Below are 11,784 nucleotides of genomic sequence, written 5' to 3' on the forward strand. Positions count from 1 at the left end.
CTCTGGCCCTTGGTAGCTAAAGACAATATCAAACTACAGACTTCCAAGAAAGAGAGTGGTTACTTATAATATTTGCAGATTGCTTGATATGTACCCTCAGAGCATTCATGGATTATATTAAATTGGGGCAAATGGTCAATGCACAGGAGGGCAGGTGTGCACTTCATAGGAACGACAAACAGGCTGGAGAAATGGGCTGACAGGAATCTCATGAAATTCAGCAAAGGGAAATGCAAAGTCCTGCAGCTGGGGAAGAAGAACCTCATACAACAGCACAGTCTGGGGGCAGACAGACTGGAAAGCAGCTTTGCAAGCCCTGAGGGTCCTAGTGGACAGCAAGTTGACCATGAGCCAGCAATGCGCCCTTGTGGCAAAGGCGGCCAACAGCATCTTGGGCTGCATTAGGAAGAGCATCACCAGCAAGTAAAGTGATCCTTCCCCTCTTCTAAGCACTGGTAAAACACATCTGGAGTTCTGGGTCCAGTTCTGGGCTCCCCAGTACAAAAGTGACATGGGCATACTAGAAAGAGTCCAGAGAAGGGCTTTAAAGATGTTTAGGGGCTTGGATGGAGCATCTGATATATGAAGAGACATTGAGAGACATGGTATTGTTTAGGCTGGAGAAGAGAAGGCTCTGATGGATCTGATCAATGTGTATGAGTACCCAGTGTGGGGCAGTAAAGAAGATGTGCCCAACAAACAACTCAGTAGTGCCCAACAAAAGGTAAAAAGGCAGTTGGCACAAATTAAAATACAAGAAATTCCATTTAAACATAAGAAAAATCTTCTTTACTATATGAATGATCAAACACTAGAACAGGTTGCCACGAAAGGTCGTGGCATCTCCATCCTCGGAGTTATTCAAATCCTGACTGGACATGGCCTGAGAAACCTGTTCTAGGTGACCTTGCTCTGAGCAGGGGGTTTGACGAGACCATCTCCAGAGGTGGCTTACAACCTCAGCCATTCTCTGATTATGTGATTCTGTTTAGAGCTTCTCAGTACAACAAAAAAAGCACTAAAATACCGGAGCAGGTGCAGGGGATGATTAGGGGGCTGGAGCACGACATACATGAAGGGGCTGAGAGAGCTGGGTTTGTTCAATGTAGGAAGAGAAGGCTCAAGGTAGATCTTCTTGCTATCTTCAACTGGGAGAATGTGAGACATGATGGAGCCAAACTCTTCTCAGAAGTGCACAGTGAAAGGATGAGAGGCAGTGGACACAAGTTGCAACAAGGGAAATTACAGTTAGGTACTGAGAAGAAAAAAAATCACTATGAGGGTGGTCAAATATTTATTTGAACCATTGTCCAGTGAGGTTCTGGAATCTCCATCATTGTAAATATTCAAAAGTTTTGACAAAGTCCTGAGCAACCTCATCTAAATTGCACCTGCTTTCATTGAGGGATTTGATCAGGTGATTTCACAGGTTCCTTCCAATCACAATTATTCTATGATTCTGTGTTTTTATGACAGTACATGAAGCAATGTGCATTGCTCTTTGCTTAGAACTTATTGTAGGTTGGAAGCAAGATTTACTGGGAGGTCTTTAGTCTTGGACTTACTCCTTTCTATCTCAGTCAACACACAAGACAAGACAGAGAGTGTAGTTCTAGCTCTGATTTTTGCATAACATGTTTTTTTCCTTTTACAGTTCATAGTGATGTAGTTGGAGGCAGCTTCACCTTAGAATTTATTGTCCCTTGACAATGAGGTTTTTTACCTTGTAAGATGGTGTTTCTGGCAGATTTCTTTTCTATCTGTTTTCTTGGCTTTTATCAGTAGAAAATGTCAATATTATATACTAAAAGGATTCAAGCTGACTTGTTTAAACATGTAAATGACTGAAGATTCATGTGAAAAAATTAATTTGTTCTATCTTTGGTCAAGGAAAGAAATATCCATCATTTCCAACATATCCACCACTGTGTTGTTTTGATAACCAGAATATACAATTTTTGTGATCCAAAGGGTTACTAAAACACCACAGATTATACCCCTACTGTATTCACTAGGAACGTAAAGGTGGTACCACAATTTCATAAATAAGCCACAGATGACTTAATATGTATATTTTTAAAGCACTATTACCCCTGTTGTCAGTAAATATAGCTACATGTGTTCTAATAAAGACTAGGAGTGTTGCACAGCAGTGAGGCCAACAGGCATGGAATCACCTGTATTTCTGCTAGTGGAGGCTGTCTTAGCTTCCAAAACAGGGAGACGTTGTGCACATTTCCTATTGAGGACAGCCTATAAGAGGACAGATTTGTGTCACAGAAGAATTTAGCATTTCATGTGCATGAGTGATATCATTTTAATGCAGGGAAGCATTCCTGGGCACACTAAAACTTATTAGTATACATTGTTCCTGTCTTCTTGAGTTCACTAGCATCAGGAACAACCTGCTGTCCATCCATTTTCTTGCAGTAGCAGATACTAAAAAGAAGAGCATTTCAGTACCTTGACTTTCGTATTTGAAATAAAGAGCTCAGATGAGCTCAGTGTCTGCCCCTCATTGCCTTACCTAGTGAAAGGCACCAAAAACTTGGATATATAAAGGATCATTTAATATCTTCATTTTTAGAATCAGAATTTAGTCACATACAGAGTAACTACTGAAGAAAATGTCAGAAGTTTGAGCAGAGTCAAGAATTGACCCGGTATCTGCTGAGATTGAATCAGGATCATCTGGGTTAAAATAGATTAAGGTAGTACGGAGGGTGCGGAGTAGCAGGCAGGAACTTACCAGTTTAGTGCCTGAACAAGGTACTGCTTTCATAGCGCAGCTCTTTTGTAGAGATAACAACTAGGTGAGACGACAATGCATAGCAGTCCCCAGCGCGCCTAGTCACAGGAAGGCTTCATTGTTCTGGAGTGATGCTGTATATCTTCAGAATGAAATAAAAATAAAAACTGATAATACATAAGCATGTTAAATGACGTTGTTTGGGAGCAGGTAGGAAGGGGAAGATTGGTGTAGTAAGAGTTTGCCTGCCTATCAGTCTGGTGGCAGAGCAGTAAGTGCAGAAACAAGTATGGGCACGTAAAGAGGTATCAGCTTCTGCTGAGGAATGGAGAAGGTGCAATTTCTGCACGAAGAAGAACCTTAGGCATGCTGGAGTCTTTCATTAAAACCATGGAGTTGAAGGTTTCAAATTACTTGAAAGCACTCACCTCAAAAGCAAAAGGCATGTCTTCTGCTTCACCTGTTTCAAAGAGGGATTGAGCCATTCTCTGCCTCCCTGACAGCTGGGCAAGATGATAAGCACTTGGTTATACCACAGAGTAACTTTTTCACTGCCTTCTGATGAAGCTATTTCACTGTATAAAAATCAACCGCATCAGAAGGAGACAGGCTCCAAAACCCAACTCACCGGAGCAGAGGGTAGGAAGATGTAAAGACAAATAGGTTAGATTAGACCACATGTCTAAATCTAGTGATGAGCATCCCTAATACTAACAAACTTCAGTCCCAATTAACTGGCAGTTTGTGTCAAGAAACATTCTGTCAGAACTGCCATACTCACTGACTAAACTTTCACTGAAATCCACTGAAACTAAGTTTGTGTCTTACAGAAACTGGAAGTAAAGCATTTGTTAGGAAAAAGGACCAGTTTTCTGTGCCAGTTTGTCTTCTCACCACTGAATTATAAAGAACCCCTGAGATCTTATTCTTTTCTAAACACTATGGCATGGGCATTTGAAAAAAAAAAAAAAAAAGATGCTTTATTTTCTGAATGTTATTTAGCAAAGGTGACTAATTTCATATAACTTTCAACTAGTTAGCAAGGAACATGTACCTCCAGGCACCAGCTTTCTGGGATGGGATAGATCTGTACTACTCTCTAATGCCAAGGCTTAACTTTAAGGTTTGCCTGAACAATAAATTACTGTTTTAATTTATCAGGATCAGGAGGTAAAATTTTTATGGGACTGCATCAGCTCCATCACCTTCCACAACACAAAACTGACATTTGAAAATGGGATTTCTTAACCCTGAGATGTTAATAGCTGTAAAAAGAAACACTAGGAAAAAAGTATGTTAAAAGATCATTGTGTTAATCAGTACAGAAAAATATCGATTAAAAACATGTTCTACCAGCCAATATGCTCTCCACTATCTAAACTATTTGTTTACATTTTGTGTCTGTATGGACAATAAAACCAGTTTTCTCCCAATTCTATTTAGTGTTGATTTTTCACTTCCTGCCTCTCACCAGGAACTCAACATTGTTATCTTTGGTTTCACTGCTCTGCATGAGATGTTTAAACAGAAAGCCACAATATTTTTATTGAAACTTTCTATAAAACCAGTAAAGAAATCTCTTCTGCCCTAAGCGTTTTTTTAAGCCATCATGCTACAACATTTCCAGGTAAAACTCTAAGATGGCACCAATTGTTGAAATGATTTTTATAGATGTGATATTTATATAGTCACTCTATAATGTACTTTTTGGGTATGGCTACAAAGTGTACTGCACAGTGTAATGATCATCTGGAGTTTGGGCCTTAAATGATTCAGTTAAATTCTTCCACTGTTAGAAGTTACTTTTTCTTGTGTATTATAGTAATATATAAATGTAATAACTAAAGCTGTATTCACATCCAAATCATATGGAAGTCATAAAAACAACTATTGCATATTGTCATACTAAGAAGCAGATTTACTGTAATTCCAAGCAATTGTTTCTGTTCAGCTTTCATCCACATAGAGCAATAAATACCAAGTAAGGGACTGAGAGTAGAGTATACTTCATCTGTTCTGCATAATTTACCTGTAAATTGTTTGGTCCCATGTGGGAAATATGTTTTTGCATCACTGAGTTGTCAGGGTGAATTGAGGAAAGAAGTCCCTTTCCACAGTGAATAATCTAAATTTCTGTTGTCCAGTCAGAGAACAAACCATTCAACCATTGAACTGCCTGATCTGATTTTAAAGATTAGAAAGAAAATATTCCATACTGCCCTAACTGCATGTTGTCTGTGTGTTGCAAGATGAATAGATACACTTCTGGCATTTAAAATTTTTCCACTGATGGCCAAGTGTTTCCCAATGGCATCTTAGCTATTTCAACTTTAAAATCTTTGTTTGCACTGAACTTTATTCATGCTCAGTCTAACAAATCAGATGAGTATTCTGTGCAGGATACATAATTTTGTCTGATCTTTTATAATGTGCTTGCAGGAAATGCCCCGTTAACAAACAATGAAAGAAAGATGTTTGCCTGAATAAGGAACAATAGAGTAACTGTGGGAAATAATTAGGAAAGTTCTATCAGAGTTGTAGGAGAGCTTATAATGTGAATATAAGGAAGAGAATTAATTGGGAGTTTTAACCTGCTATGCTTTTCTTCTGAAAGACAGATGCTCCCAAAGGAGCAAAGATCTGTGTACATCAGTGACTGGTTTTGTTAGAGGTGTTTTAATCGACATAATTGGCTAAACCTCTCCAGACTCTAGACGTCTAGTTGCTATTTCATATTCAGAATTTGATAGTAGCATCTTCTTGTCCATTTTTTCATTGTTTTTCGGAAATACTCTCTACCACAAAGCAGTCTGTTCATTCTCAGGTGCCAAAGCTAAAAAAGAATTTGGAAAGCTAGCTTATATGAATGACCATGAAAGAGGTGCGAGGTCCATTTTATTAGGAATGAGTTTCAAAAATATGCACTCCCTTATTTTAAGAGTTTTATCCATGTAAACTGAACTGAACAAATGACTGAATAAGACTGTAACTGAGTATCTTGTTATATTAGGATCACATTGCCGCATTTCTGAGGCTTTTGCAAAGTTATGTTGATCTGTATCATTAACAACCTTCATAAATATATATTAACTTAGTATTATTTTAAAAAGGTGTCATGAACATAAATATCATATTAATGGCTAGGAAAGATTTTGTACCAGCTCACTTACCTTTGCCTACTAGTGACACCTACAATAAACTGTGAATGAATGAATATGGAAAAAAGATGAACATTTTCTGATTATTTTTTTTCTTTGCATATTAGAGTCTGTTATTCTTTGGACTATGAGTAGAAATATCAGTTTAAGCTAATAAGATATTTTAAGCTCTCCAGTTTGCAAAAATTTAAAAAGGCAAACTTACCACTGGTTGTTGTTTTTCTTGTAGATTAGGCAAGATCTAAGAATTAAAAATGTAAATGAAAATTTTGTCTAGCAAATTAAATATTTTATTTTACAGTGTTATATTCTTTCTGCTTTTTAAAAACTGGGGGTTCCATTTCACAGTGGTCTTTCAAGTGATCTGATTTCTAGAGAAGCTGCATAATAAAAAATGCCAGTGAACAAAAAAAGGCGCTCATATTACTTTCCTGCTTAAGATAATTTTCAGCAATATTTCTGAGTAAAATATGTGATCAAATTTATGTTTTGATAAAAGTACATTTCCAATAACATTTTCTGACCTATAAAAATGAGAACATTCTGAAAAGCATATTTCAACTGTGATACTTTTTATTGAGGCTTAAAATGAAAGATTACAATTTTAGGAGAACAAAAACTTCTTAAAACAATGACACTTTCTGAATTTGATATAATGCATAGATTCATAAGACCAGTACTACTCGGTGGGTGAAAATTTTGTTTTTGCAGAAGTAACTAATACAAATGTTTTACCAATGAAGGTAACATTTTTATGATGGGATATATGATTAGATACGAGCTAAGATTCCACTATGAAGCCAGATTTTAAATCCTCCTGACTTCAGTGATGTTCTGGTCTAGAGTCATGGTTTCGTTTACTTGGGATGACTTGTAAAAAAAAAAATCTTTGGAGACTGATCCAGACGTCACTGATTCTAACGCAGACTCTCATTGATTTCCACCAGAGAGAAACACCAGACTGGTGAAGCTATTCTGTCCATCTTTTCTGTCATTCCAGCAAATTAGAAAAGCTGAACTAATTCTGGAGTTGGAGGTAAACCGCACACAGCTCTATTACTTTTGAAGAGTTTATAAGCACTTTAAAATGACAACCAACTTTATCCATGTGGACCAGTAAGCAAAAGATGGTCAGAGCAGAAAACTGTATTCTTTAAACTTTTTTTCTTCTTCTAAAGCTGTACCACAGTTGTCCCTTTGCATAGCAGCGGTAAAAATATGAGGTATTCAATTCAGCTCTATGTTATGCATTATCATGTATTACTGAGCTTGTAGTTTAGTCGTTATGACACCAGAGTGTTATTACATACCTTGGATCTCTGTGCTGAGTCCTGAATCAGGGCACAGGCAGTGAAAATGTAAAAGCCCTGTTTCCCACGCTCTGCATAAGCTATTGTTATAAAAACAATTAGTTGGCAAGACTAATATCTGGAATAAAATAAGTTGGATTCTCTGAACACCTGCAGAGATGTGAGGAGAAAGGAGGTCTGTTAATTTTTTTTGTTGTTGTTGAGAACCCCCATGGAATCCTTCTAGTGCTGATTGTTATCCTAATCATGCAAATGGTCACCTAATCAGGAGATGAGTTGCCTTTCTGCAGTGCACATATTGCATTTTAGTGATCCGCAAGCAGAAAAAGAAAAATTGATCAATTCGTATTTCAAAAAGATTATTTGTTTAGATATCTAGCAGGCAAGAATAGATAATTAATGTTATTAAATCTAATATACCATGTTACATGATATAGTTGAGGTAGTTTAGGGCTTACTCGTAACAGCTTCCAGCTCACGGCTAGCAAATGGGAATGTCAATTCATTGTATACACTTATTCAAGCAATAATTTTTTGTACTATCTTATCACATTGCCATTAGCCTCTTTCTACTCGGCATTGCATGGCTTCCCATTATTCCATGCCCAGTTTCAAGTGATGTGTGCTGTAATTATGTGATGCTGTATCATCATTTATCACCTGAGGCACAAACAAACAGTAAAATCTTCCACTGAGAATGCAATTAGTGAGTAAAGCTAACTGAGCACTTTCCACAGTGGTTTGCAGGTCTGATAAGAATGCCACACAATAGCAATTTAGGCTACTTGGCAGTGCATGATAGAGTTACTGTGAGCAAGGAACTATTTTGATTTTGCATGAGGAAGTTTCTTGTATTATAATAGAGAGCTATACTGTATAATTAATAAGCTAAACCTACGAAATATGATAGTTAATAGAGGAAAGGTCTCTCTCTCCTAATAGAGTTACCTATGAAGTATATAGTAGAGAGAAACATTCAACATGGTGTCTGCTGATCCACAGCAGAGCTCTTCTGCAATCTATAAAAACACCATCTGCTTAGAGCCGGGGAACCATGTGCAACTCACTAAGATATAAACTTCTAACCAGAATGTTCAAAGCTGTGTTTAGCCACACAACTCCCCATTAACGTTAATCGGAAGTGTATGGTTTTCATACATCCCTTTGAAAATTATATCCCGTGAACTACTTTGAAACAATATATTCCCACAAGCGTTGACTCAGAAACCAGTACTTCTGAAGGAAAACTGCATTTGCCATAATTCTGGATCACTGCAGCTTAAAAATGTGGACTTTTTTCCCCAAAGATCCATGTGGCACATGTTTTAGAAAAGAACAGTGTTTTTCATTTTTAAAAACAATGCTAATGAGATCTTTATTGTTTTAACAACTATTGAAGAACCAATTTTTTTCTGCATAAGTTAATAAAAAACCATATTACTGGAACAGGAACGAATTCTGAAAAAAAAAGTATTTTCATTGCTTAGAATTAATGAGATTTACTCCCTTTAATTGTAACTGGACAGTTTTTGTTTTCTGTAAACAGTGGTAGAGATGGTCGTTTATATACATGGCGTGAATGTACAAAGCATGTTTATACACGTGTTCTAAAAAAGATGTTTCCATCTCACTATCTTGACATTTCTTTGAGTTCTTTCTCCATTAGAAAATAAAATAAATTTTAAAAAAAGCCACCTATGTAGCGAGAGACCAGCAACAATATTTTGTATTTTGGGTAAATAATACTTTCATGTTAACTGTGACTGTGGAATGGAAGAAAAATTATATTTCAAGCTACATATAGTTGCTAGGACTGACTGATATGGATTTACATGGAGAACAAAGGGACTGTAGCTGTTCTTATTACATGCCTCGTTCCTGATCACACATCAGGAGGGCAACCCTGCAAATTCACATTCCCTCTCTGTATCAAATCTGGTTCACTCCATTACAAAATTGATGGTGCTTGCATTCTAAAGCATTACAATAAGAGCTGAGTGCTTTACCAAAATTTTGCTGGCCTCTGCCCATAGATGAGTGCCACTCAGAGGAAGACATCCATACAAATTGAATGTGGAGAATAAAAAATTAAAAGCAGGAATAAAAAAGGTTAATTCCTCATTTACGTTAATTGACTTAATTTCTCCAACTCTGCGTAAAATATTACCTAAGGCCAAAACTAACATCTGTAAACTATCCCTTAACTGCCTTGTTCCTAGTGCATCTTGCACCTGCTTGGGTTAAATGAAACAAAATGTTATCTGTTCTATAACAGATATATAACAGATAAAAACTGTTTTATTGAATGATAAACATGGGACACCGTCTCCCACAGCATTCTCCTGGAGAAGCTGGCGGCTCATGGCTTAGACAGGTGTACTCTGCGCTGGGTCAAAAACTGGCTGGACGGCTGGGCCCAGAGAGTTGTGGTGAATGGAGTTCAATCCAGTTGGCGGCCGGTCACGAGCGGTGTTCCCCAGGGCTCAGTTTTGGGGCCAGTTCTGTTTAATATCTTTATCAATTATTTGGATGAGGGGATCGAGTGCACCCTCAGTAAGTTTGCAGACGACACCAAGTTGGGCGGGAGTGTTGATCTGCTCGAGGGTAGGAAGGCTCTGCAGAGGGACCTGGACAGGCTGGATCGATGGGCCGAGGCCAACTGTATGAGATTCAACAAGGCCAAGTGCCAAGTCCTGCACTTCGGCCACAACAACCCCATGCAGCGCTACAGGCTTGGGGAAGAGTGGCTGGAAAGCTGCCTGGCGGAAAAGGACCTGGGGGTGTTGGTCAACAGCTGGCTGAACATGAGCCGGCAGTGTGCCCAGGCGGCCAAGAAGGCCAATGGCATCCTGGCCTGTATCAGAAATAGTGTGGCCAGCAGGAGCAGGGAAGTGAAAGTGCCCCTGTACTCGGCACTGGTGAGGCCGCACCTCGAATACTGTGTTCAGTTTTGGGCCCCTCACTACAAGAAGGATGTTGAGGTGCTGGAACGTGTCCAGAGAAGGGCAACGAGGCTGGTGAGGGGTCTGGAGAACAAGCCTTATGAGGAGCGGCTGAGGGAGCTGGGGTTGTTTAGCCTGGAGAAAAGGAGGCTGAGGGGAGACCTCATTGCTCTCTACAACTACCTGAAAGGAGGTTGTAGCGAGGTGGGTGTCGGTCTCTTCTCCCAAGTAACTGGCGAAAGGACGAGAGGAAATGGCCTCAAGTTGCGCCAGGGGAGGTTTAGATTGGATGTAAGGAAAAATTTCTTTACTGAAAGAGTAGTTAAACATTGGAACAGGCTGCCCAGGGAAGTGGTTGAGTCACCATCCCTGGAAGTATTTAAAAGACGGGTAGATGAGGCGCTTAGGGACATGGTTTAGTGGGCATGGTGTTGTTGGGTTGATGGTTGGACTCGATGATCTTGGAGGTCTCTTCCAACCTTAATGATTCTATGATTCTATGATTCTATGATTTTGTTTGCTCCATTCCCCCTCTACCACCTTGGGTTAGGCAGGCATGAAAATAAGATTTGAAGTGGGACCCTAAAGTTAAGAGTTTTGAATTTCCAGTTTCAGCTCAAAACATTTTAGATCAAGTCTATTCTCGTCTGTCATTCTTACTACAAACTCTTTCAACAAAAGTAACCAATTTTCTGAAAATGCCCTGGGAAATGTATCCCAGTTTTTCAGGTAGATTTTATTACAATAATAACCAAGGGAAAAGTTTTGTTTTTTTTTTCTTGGTGTGAGGAGGGAATATGAAAAGTGCTTGCCCATGACAGGAATCTTCAGCATGATGACATCATTTGCAATTCTTCTGTCAAGATTTCACTTCTCTGAATGAATACAATGAAACAGCTCTGCTTTCTTTCTTTCAAACACACAAATAGCATGAGTACATTTGTTTTGCCTGATCACTGACAGCTCATCAAAAAAAGAAGCACATTGTACAGCCTTTATCCAAATGAAGTGAAATATTTCATCTAAAGAGAAAGAGCTTCCTTGACCTTGTCCCTTGCAACTTTGCTTGTTATTTTTATCCACTCTGAATTTTAAAAGGATAGAAAGAAAATCATCTAGGTTCAGCACAAACAACAGGGAAAATCAGAGGGAAGAAGGATATCAAAACCCAACATCCTATCTAGGAAAGTGGAAAGTCTCTCCGGTCCCCAAAATACAGCCTGTTAACCCCCAAACAGGGTTAACCCCCAAACAGGGTTAACAATCAAGAGGCTGTAGAGTCGTTTGAAAGATGTTAAGACATTGAGCACTTCCCTAGGATCATTTTATGCCCTCTGAAGTGGGGTTAGAAGTGCAAGGATGGAAAAAGAGGAGGGGATCAATGCGTGGCAATGGTTCTGTTGTGCGCTTCAGAGTTTGTTGCTTCACGGACACATGGCAGTGAAGCCTGTTGCAAATTGGCTGATTGTGACAGGATGCCAATGTGATGCAATACAAGATGCTGAAGATATAAACAACAAGCATGTAACTGCAAGGTTGTTGCCAAGAAAGCATTTACCCTGCTATGCTATTATCGTTATTGTTTAACACATTTGTACTTGGATTTTCTTCAAAACCTAATAAAA

This window comes from Pygoscelis adeliae, unplaced genomic scaffold (assembly GCF_000699105.1).
Source record: "Pygoscelis adeliae isolate BGI_AS28 unplaced genomic scaffold, ASM69910v1 Scaffold54, whole genome shotgun sequence".
In the NCBI taxonomy this organism is placed as follows: Eukaryota; Metazoa; Chordata; class Aves; order Sphenisciformes; family Spheniscidae; genus Pygoscelis; species Pygoscelis adeliae.